This window comes from Cucurbita pepo, chromosome 9, assembly GCF_057944985.1.
Source record: "Cucurbita pepo subsp. pepo isolate OVF chromosome 9, ASM5794498v1, whole genome shotgun sequence".
Classification (NCBI taxonomy): Eukaryota; Viridiplantae; Streptophyta; class Magnoliopsida; order Cucurbitales; family Cucurbitaceae; genus Cucurbita; species Cucurbita pepo.
The window spans coordinates 4,479,960-4,489,681 of record NC_141806.1 but is presented as its reverse complement, the minus strand read 5'-3'; positions in this window follow the sequence as shown (position 1 = coordinate 4,489,681).

The following is a 9,722-nucleotide window of genomic DNA, read 5'->3' as shown; positions in this document are numbered from 1 at the left end:
CAACATTACCCAGTAAGAAGATACTTATTTGACTCTCGAAAGTGTAACTATGCACCCCCCTTAACTTTGAAAAGGGAGGGGAATAGGGTAACTATGCACCCCTTAACTTTGAAAAGGGAGGGGAATATAACGTTCATGAAAAGGGAGGGGAATAGGGTAACTATGCACCCCTTAACTTTGAAAAGGGAGGGGAATAGGGTAACTATGCACCCCTTAACTTTGAAAAGGGAGGGGAATAGGGTAACTATGCACCCCTTAACTTTGAAAAGGGACGGGAATATAACGTTCATGTATCCCGTATGTTGCAACATGGTCCATAAACATGCATGTTAACTGGGCACCAAACAGTGCCCATCTTTGACGGATATGGTTAAGATAAGCTAGCAAACCCTGTAATTCTTACCACCAAGGGGCTCGTTGACCTTATTTTGATTGTTCATGATTAAGGGTAAGTTAGCAAGCCCCTGGATATTCCCACATTATAATTTTCATATCATACATCAATACAATACTTCGAGATGGAACAAGGACAATACTGGGTGACAATTAAAAATGTCTTACTTACAAGCCTCTACGGCCACAACGTGGAGTTCTCACCACTAAACTATACTATAGACATTTCGATATGTTGCTCATCATTCTTCATAATCTACAACTAATCATGAGAAAGACTGTAAGATACAATCAAATGTTGGTGCATGGATTCAAGCCGAGGTCTCCATGATCACAACAACATGTTATTCTCACCACTAAACTACAACCACTTCGATATTTAGCGGATTAGGATTGAAGTGGTCCATACCATTACGAATGTCATACTTGTGTTTTGTAGCTTAAATCAAAACCATGTTATGTGTGTGTGGCTATTAGGATTTGAGCCCAGGTCGTCACAACCACACTTAGAATTCTCACCACTAAACTTCACCCATCATTCTTCCTAATCTACAACTAATCATTAGAAAGCATGTGTCTAATCCAAGGAGAAAAATAGAGGGTTGAGTTGTGAACTGGTTTTGAGTTATGTTAATATGCTTCAATAGTTTGTAACTAAAAAAGGCAGATGTGGCTGCTTGGACTTGAGTCCAAGTCTCCATGGCCACCACGTGGAATTCTCACCACTAAACTACAACCACTTGGATGTTTAGCAATCATTCATCACTTTCATGATTAAGGATAAACAAAAAAATTTCTATTTGCTTCACCCGTCTGTTCATGATTCATAGCTAGAAAAAGCAAATGTGACTATTGGTATTTGAGTCTAGGTCTCACTTGGATATTTAGCTTAATTTGTAGCTTGGAGTGGTTTTGAGTTATATTAGCTTCAATTGTTTGCAGCTAAAAAAATAGTTGTGGTTATTGGGATTTGAGTCCAGGTCTTCACAACCACAACGTGGAATTCTCACCACTAAACTACAACAACCACTTGGATATTTAGCCAACATTCATCAATTTCATGATTATGGATAAACAAAAAAAAACTTCTAATTTTCTTCACTTTTGAGTGATGTTAATATGCCTCAATGGTTCGTAGCTAAAAACAATAGATGTGGCCAACATTCATCAATTACTGGGATTCAAGCCCGGGTCTCCACGGCCACAACGTGGAATTCTCACCACTAAACTACAACCACTTGAATATTTAGTCATCATTCATCACTTTCATGATTAAGGATAAACAAAAAAATTCTAATATGCTTCACCAGTTTGTTCATAAAAGCTTGTTGTGGTTTGCAGTTATGTTAATATGCTTCAATGGTTCATAGCCGGCCACAACGTAGAATTCTCACCACTAAACAAGCGGTGATGTCGCACTCCTCCATGCCGCCACCGAGTGTCGACGTCTCCATCACCGCCACCAAGAGGCCGACACCGCGAAGACGGACGTCGAGTTGTCATCGAGCGAGTGATCAAGGAGATGACCGCCTCTTTGCAGTACCCGATGCACGTTAACCTACAGGCACAAGGGTTGTGGCACGCTGTCGAGCCTGAGGAAGAAGAAACGATCGAGTATCAGGAGGATTACTTGGCATTTTCTGCCATACTACGTTCTATGCCTCCAAAGAGGCTAGCATCTCTCTCCACCAAGCGCACTGCGCAATCGGCTTGGGAGGGGATCAAGTCTCGTCGGGTTGGTGTGTAGCGAGTGCGGGAGTCCAACATCGAGCAGTTGCGGAAGGAGTTTTTGGAGATCCGCTTTAAGGACGACAAACTGAGGAGGAATGTCTTCCACGCCTGAAGCTCCACGACAACTCCAGCGAGAGCAACGGGTCTATCTCCTCAATTGGTGGCCAATACGATCGATGGGAAGACGCCACACGAGGCCTGGTACAACAAGAAGCAAGCGGTACATCATCTCTGAGTGTTCATCTGCGTCACATATATGAAGATCACACGTCTCCACCTCGATAAGCTTGATCCTTGGGGGCTGAAGGTCATCTTCATCGGCTACGAACCCAGGAGCAAGGCGTACAGGCTCTATGATCCTGCGGGGGGTGAGCTCACTTATCGCGCGACGTCGTGTTTGACTAGAACACCTTCTAGCGGTGGAACAATGTGACCGAGGCAGACCAAAACCCAAATCAATTCACGATGGATTACCTCGTTATTGAGCTGAGAGAAGGAGGAGCACAGCGTCGGGCATTATCACCGTCACAACAGTTGTACCGGACACGCCTACACCTACACTTACCACAACTTCTACTACGCCCCCTTAACCAGTTGAGTTCCTAACACCACGTACTACGGACTCGACGCTGGATGCCAATCACGATGATGGTCTGGCAGCCAGATACCGAAGGATTGAAGACCTACTGGGAGGAGATGAACCATAGGGACTGGCGGCGCGCGAGCTCTTAGAAGAAGTGGCTAAACCGCATGCCATTCGCGCGGATGAACCGAACTCGTTCGCCGAAGCAGGAAGGAACCCGTGCTAGCTGAAGGCAATGAAGGAAGAGATGACATCTCTCACTAAGAACAAGACGTGGAGTCTGGAGGACATCCCATCAGGACACCGAGCCATAGGGATAAAGTGGGTATCAAACTAAAACGAAACGAAGAGGGAGAAGTTGAAGTATAAGGCCGGTCTAGTGGCGAAGGGCTATGTCCAGAAGCAAGGAGTGGAGTTCAAAGAGGTATTCGTGCCAGTTGCAAGGTTGAAATCCGTCCGCCTGTTGCTGGCAATCGCGGCACATTGCTCTTGGGAGGTCCATCACATGGACATGAAGTCCGCTTTCTTCAACGGATAGCTCAAGGAGACCGTCTACGTCTGACAACCACTTGGCTTCCTAGACAAGGACAACTTCGGCAAGGAACTGCGCCTGCACGAGGCACTCTACGGGCTTTGGCAAGCACCACTAGCCTAGAACGCAAAGCTCGATAATACTCTGCTGTCGCTGAAGTTCAAGAGCTGTGCCTCTAAGCATGGCATGTCGGCGAGCGGCGGCTGATTGTGGGAGTGTACGTCGACAACCTCATAATCATTGGAGGTGACATGGAAGTTTTTAGAAGATTCAAGAGGGAGATGTCAAAGAATTTGAAGATGAGCGATCTTGACGTGCTCAGCTACTACCTCGGCATCGAAGTACAATAGAGTACTGTCGGCATCACCATCGCTAAAGTGCGTATGCGAAGAAGCTGCTGGACACAGCTAGGTTAGCAGACAGTAGCCCTACAAGGACACAAATGGTGGCCCAGCTCCAGCTAAGTAAGGCCGGCACTACGATGACAGTCGACGCCACCAATTATCGCAGTATTTTTGGGAGCCTGCGCTATCTGGTAAACACACTCCCTGACCTCGCTTATTCCGTTGGATACGTGAGTAGGTTTATGAAGCACCTAACGAGGAGCATCTTATGGTTGTCAAGCGCATCCTGCGCTATGTGGCTGAAACCAGAGGCTAGGGTGTGAAATACTGTGCAGGGAGAGGAAATGAGAAGCTTGAGCTGGTCGGCTATAGTGATAGTAACATGGTGGGTGACGTTGATGATCGTAAGATCACCACTGGGATGATTTACTTTATCTTAGGCAGTGCGATCTTCCGGCAATCAACTAACAAAAGTTAGTTGCTTTTTCTTCTTGCGAGGCAGGGTACATCACCGCTTCGACGGCGCAACACAAGGGGTCTGGCTTGCGCGACTGTTGAAAAAACTCATCGGAAAAGAGGGCGATCCACCAATGCTTTATGTAGACAACGAAGCTATAATCTCCCTGATAAAAAATCCAGTTTTGTTTGTTTGTTGGCCGTCAAGATTTGTTGGCCACTTTACCATTGCTTAATTTTATCTCTAGGCCCAACATTTGTTTGTTGGCCATCTTTAGGCCAAGATTAAGATTTTTGTTGGCCACTTCTACAATTTTATCTCTAGGCGTAAGATTTGTTTGTTGGTCGTCTTTAGGCGTAAGATTAAGATTTGTTGGCCACTTCGACCATTTTATCTTTAGGCCCAAGATTTAGTTGTTGGCCATCAAGATTTGGCTTGTTGGCCACTTCTGCCATTGCGCAATTTTATCTTTAGGCGCAATTTTTAACTTCTAAGTCTGTTACTGGACCGATAAACATACATGTCGATAAACATGTATGTTAACTTCTAAGTTAGGATCCTAATGAAAGTCGGATTCCTTCACTCAAAGTTCCTCCCTTTTCATACTCTCAATTACAGGATCAAATTTTTTTCAAATGGATACTGCTTTCGAATTTTCTGTCTTACCTTTTCCAATAAGTTCCATTTCAATGTATGCAATCTAGAAAATCGTATAAGATCATCGCATAGACGGACTATTTTTCTTGTTTTCTAACAAGTGTGTCTTAAGAAAAAGGGTTCGAATTTGCCATGAAATTGACGAAAATCGTCACTAGCATCCGTTCGTTACGTGACAAGGTGTAAAAGATCTTCATCCTAAAGAAGTTCATTCGAGATGTTCCCTCGAGATTCATGCAGATTGTTACCTCCATCGAGAAAATTAACGACCTTAAGAACATGTTGGTTGAGGAGGTCATTGGTCGTCTTAGGGTCCATGAGGAGAGACTTTGTGGCTATGAAGATAAAGATGAGGAGAAGCATGTCTTACTCACCCATGAGGAGAAGCATGTCTTACTCACACATGAGGAGTGACTTTGCATGAACAAAAAAGAAAGATGTGGTTGATTCTTCATTTTCAGGTACGAAGGGACATGACGACCACAAAAATGAAAGTAAAGGTTGTGGGCATGGTCGCAAACGTGGCAATAGAGTTGCCGTAAAAATACCTCACAAACCCAAGTCTCCACGACCACAACGTGGAATTCTCACCACTAAACTACAACCACTTCAATATTTAGTACCAATGTTGATCTCGTCTTAACGTCTCATGATTGAGGGATAAACAAGAAAACTTCTAATTATTTCCATAAGTTTCATATCATCTCGTAACTCATTCTGATCCAATCCAAAAAGCAAAAAATAGAAAGTTGAATTGTGAACTTTATTTGAATTTAGTGTTTCTTTTTAGTTATGTTAATATGGTTGAATAGTTTGTAGCTAAAAAATTCCCATGATACATACGTGTTATTTTTAAGAATATGATGGTTTATGGTTAAAATAAACTAACGAACTCTTTATGATTTCCTACTAACATAATCATATCTGTTGGATGATGGAAGTCCCACATCGACTAATTTAGGGAATGATCATGGGTTTATAAGTGAGGAATACTAACTCCATTGGTATGAGGCCTTTTGGGGAAACCCAAAGCAAAGCCATGAGAGCTTATGCTCAAAGTGGACAATATCATACCATTGTGGAGAGTCGTGTTCGTCTAACATGGTATCAGAGCCATGCCCTAAACTTAGTCGTGCCAATAGATTGATAAATCCTCAAATCCTCAAATATCGAACAAAGAACTCCTAAAGAAAAGGAGCCAAGCCCCTCCTCGAAGGCAGTCAAAAATGACTAAGACTCCAAAGGAGTCGAGCCTCGATTAAGGGAAGGCGCACTTTGTTCGAGGGGAGGTGTTGGATGATGGAAGTCCCACATCGACTAATTTAGGGAATGATCATGGGTTTATAAGTGAGGAATACTAACTCAATTGGTATGAGGCCTTTTGGGGAAACCCAAAGCAAAGCCATGAGAGCTTATGCTCAAAGTGGACAATATCATACCATTGTGGAGAGTCGTGTTCGTCTAACAATATCATCACCTAACTCATGGGCATTTGTTATTTTTAAGAAAATAGCTTTAAAAATTTATTTCATCAAACTCAATTTCACTTTCAAATGGCAACATATTTAATTCAAAAAGAAGTAGAAGTAATGTTTTTGAGAATTAAAAACAAAAGTGGGTACTAATTGTCCACCCCAAGCTTCCATGGTCACAACTAGTTTGATATTTAGCCAATCATTCATTATAGTCTAGTTTTTTGGGCTTATTTACAATCTTGTCATTCAATTCCAATGTTGATCTCGTCTTTAACGGTTCAAAATTACGGATATGCTAGCAAGCACCTAACTGTCTCCATATTATATTGTTCATATCATATATCAATAGAGTACGATGAGAGCCCATCTTGACGGTTAAGGTTAAGATAAGCTAGTAAACCATTTACTATTTTCTGCATAGTAACATGATTGTATCATCTCATAACTTGTGGGCATAAAAAACAAATGTGGCTGTTCGGATTCAAGCTCAAGTCTTCACAGCATAGCTACAACGTGGAATTCTTACCACTAAACTACGACCACTTTGATATTTAACCAAACATTCATCATAATATAGACTCTTGGGGCTCATTTATCAACTCATTGGCATGTGTCCAATCTAATGGTTGTGAACTCTATTCGAGGTGGAACAAGGACCACATTAAATGATTACCAATGTCATACTTATGAATGTCAAATGTGGCTGCTCGGATTCGAGCCCAAGTCTCTACAGCCACGACGTCGAATTCTCACCACTAAACTATAGCCATTTCGATATGTTGCCCATCATTCTTCATAATCTACAACAGATAATCATTGAGTTGTGAACTCTATTCAAGGTGAAACAAGCACCATACCGAACCATTACGAATGTCATACCAGCGGTTGTAGCTAAAAGCATAACAATGTTTCATGTCTGATCGCTTTATTAAAATTTGTGTTTCTATGTTTCATCTTATGTTATTGAGAATTAGAAAATAAATCTCAAATGTGGGTGCATGGATTCAAGCCCCGGTCTCCACAGCCACAACAATGTGGAATTCTCACCACTAAACTACAGCCATTTCGATAGGTTGCAAATCATTCTTCATAATTTACAACTCATCATTAGAAACGCATGTGTCTAATCCAATAAGAAAATAGAGGGTTGGGTTGTGAACTCTATTCGAGGTAGAACAAGAACCATACCGGACCATTACGAATGTCATACCATCGGTTGTAGCTAAAAGAAAAACAATGTTTCATGTGTGATGGCTTTGTTAAAACTTATGTGTCTATGTTTCATCCTTATGTTATTGAAAATTAGAAAACAAACCTCAAATATGGGTGCATGGATTCAAGCCCAGGTCTCCACGGGCGCAACAACGTGGTATTCTCACCACTAAACTACAGCCGCGATATTTAGCCCACTAGGATTGAAGTAGTCCATACCACCAGACCATTATGAATGTCATACTTGTGTTGTAGCTAAAAAGCAAAACAATGTTATGTGTGTGGCGGTTGGGATTTAGGCCCAGGTCTCACAACCACAACGTGGAATTCTCATCACTAAACTACAAGCACTTCGGTATTTAACCCATCATTCTTCATAATCTACAACTAATCATTAAAAAGGCATGTGTCTAATACAAACATGAAAATAGAAGGTTGGGGTATGAACTCTATTCGAGATGGAACACGAACCATATCGGACCATTAAAAATGTACTACTTGCGGTTGTAGCGAAAAAAAAGGCATGTGTCTAATCCAAGCAAAAAAATTGGGTTGTGAACTCTATTTGAAGTGGAACACGGATGTCTATGTTTCATCCTTGTACTATTGAGAATTAGAAAACAAATGTCAAATGTCTCTCGAACTCATCGTTAAACTAGGATTCAAGCCCAAGTCTCCATGGCAACAATGTGGAATTCTCACCACTAAACTACTACAGCCACTTGGATATTTAACCGTCACATCATTTTCATGATTAAAGATAAACAAAAAAACATCTAATTTGCTTCACCAGTTTGTTCATAAAAGCTCGTAGTGGTTTTGAGTTATGTTAAATGTTTCAATGGTTTGTAGCTAAAAAAAACAAATGGGGTTGGGATTCGAGCCTAGGTCTCCACGACCACAACGTAAAATTCTCACCACTGAACTACAACCACTTGGATATTCAGTCACCATTCATCATTTTCGTGATTAAGGATAAACCAACAAACTTCTAATTTTCTTGACGGGTTTGCTCATGAGAGCCGAGTTATGTTAATATGGTTGAATGGTTTGTAGCCAAAAGGCAAATGGGTTGATAAACGGTTAAGCATAAACTAGCAAACCCTTTATTGTTTCCTTCTAAAGTAACATGATCATAACATAAATAAAAAATAAAAAATAAAAAAACTCATTGAGACCACAACTTGTAATCTTCACCACTAAACTACCGCATCTACTTTACTACTGCATCTACTTTGATATTTAGCATATTAAAGATAAGCTACCAAACCTCTAATTATCTCCACATTATATTGTTCGTTAAAATAATGAAAAACAAATGTGGTTGTTGGGATTCGAGCTCAGGTTTTAGACAACAAGCTTCTATGCCCACAACATGAAATTCTCACCATTAAACTACAACTAAATTGATATTTAGTTCATCATTCATCATAATCTAGTCTCTTGGGGCTCATCTATCAACTCATCATTCAATACCGATGTTGATCTCGTATTGATGGTTCGTGATTAAGGATATGCTAGCAAGCCTCTAACCGTCACCAAGTTATATCGTCCATATCATATATTAATAAAGTACTATGAGAGTCTATCTTAACGGTTTAAGGTTAAGATAAGCTAGTAAACCATTTACCATTTTCTACATAGTAACATGATCGTATCATCTCGAGAAATTTAGAGAAATTTGTGGTGGAAACCGAGCAAACTTTGGTGGAAAGTTGAGCATTTCCCAACACGAAATGTAATAGAATGAGTATTTAAACTATTAAAAGGTCGATGAATTTTTTACGGACAATCTTATTATATATAAAAGTTCAATGGCGCCTGATTGTTTGCCTGATCGTAGATTGTTTTCTTGCATTCATGATCTACGGTAAATCTTTTAGAAGAAAAAGTTGGAGTCACTCGATACTCATAGATGGTGATCAAATAACACCTCCATACTCATCAGTTTCTTTCAATAAAATTCTTAAAACCCTCCCAATCCCTCGAGATTTTCATTTATTCCTTCAATTAGTAGATTTTCTTTCCTTCCTTTCAATGGGTGGTATTAGAATGAAGTTTTGATCTTTGGGACCTATGGGTTATGGGCCTGTTAGGATTGTACAATAACACACACTCTATCAAGATGAACACAAAGAACAAGAGAGACAAAATGATCTTGATCACAACGAACAAGAGAGACATAATACGAGGAATATTGGCTAAATGTTTATATTGATAACTTTAGGTATGTACACCAATAGAGAATACAAGTTAAGCACTGTCTCATGGGTATATATATGGTTGTCGTTTACTATATATATATAGTTTAACGGATATAACCACCTACTGTATATAA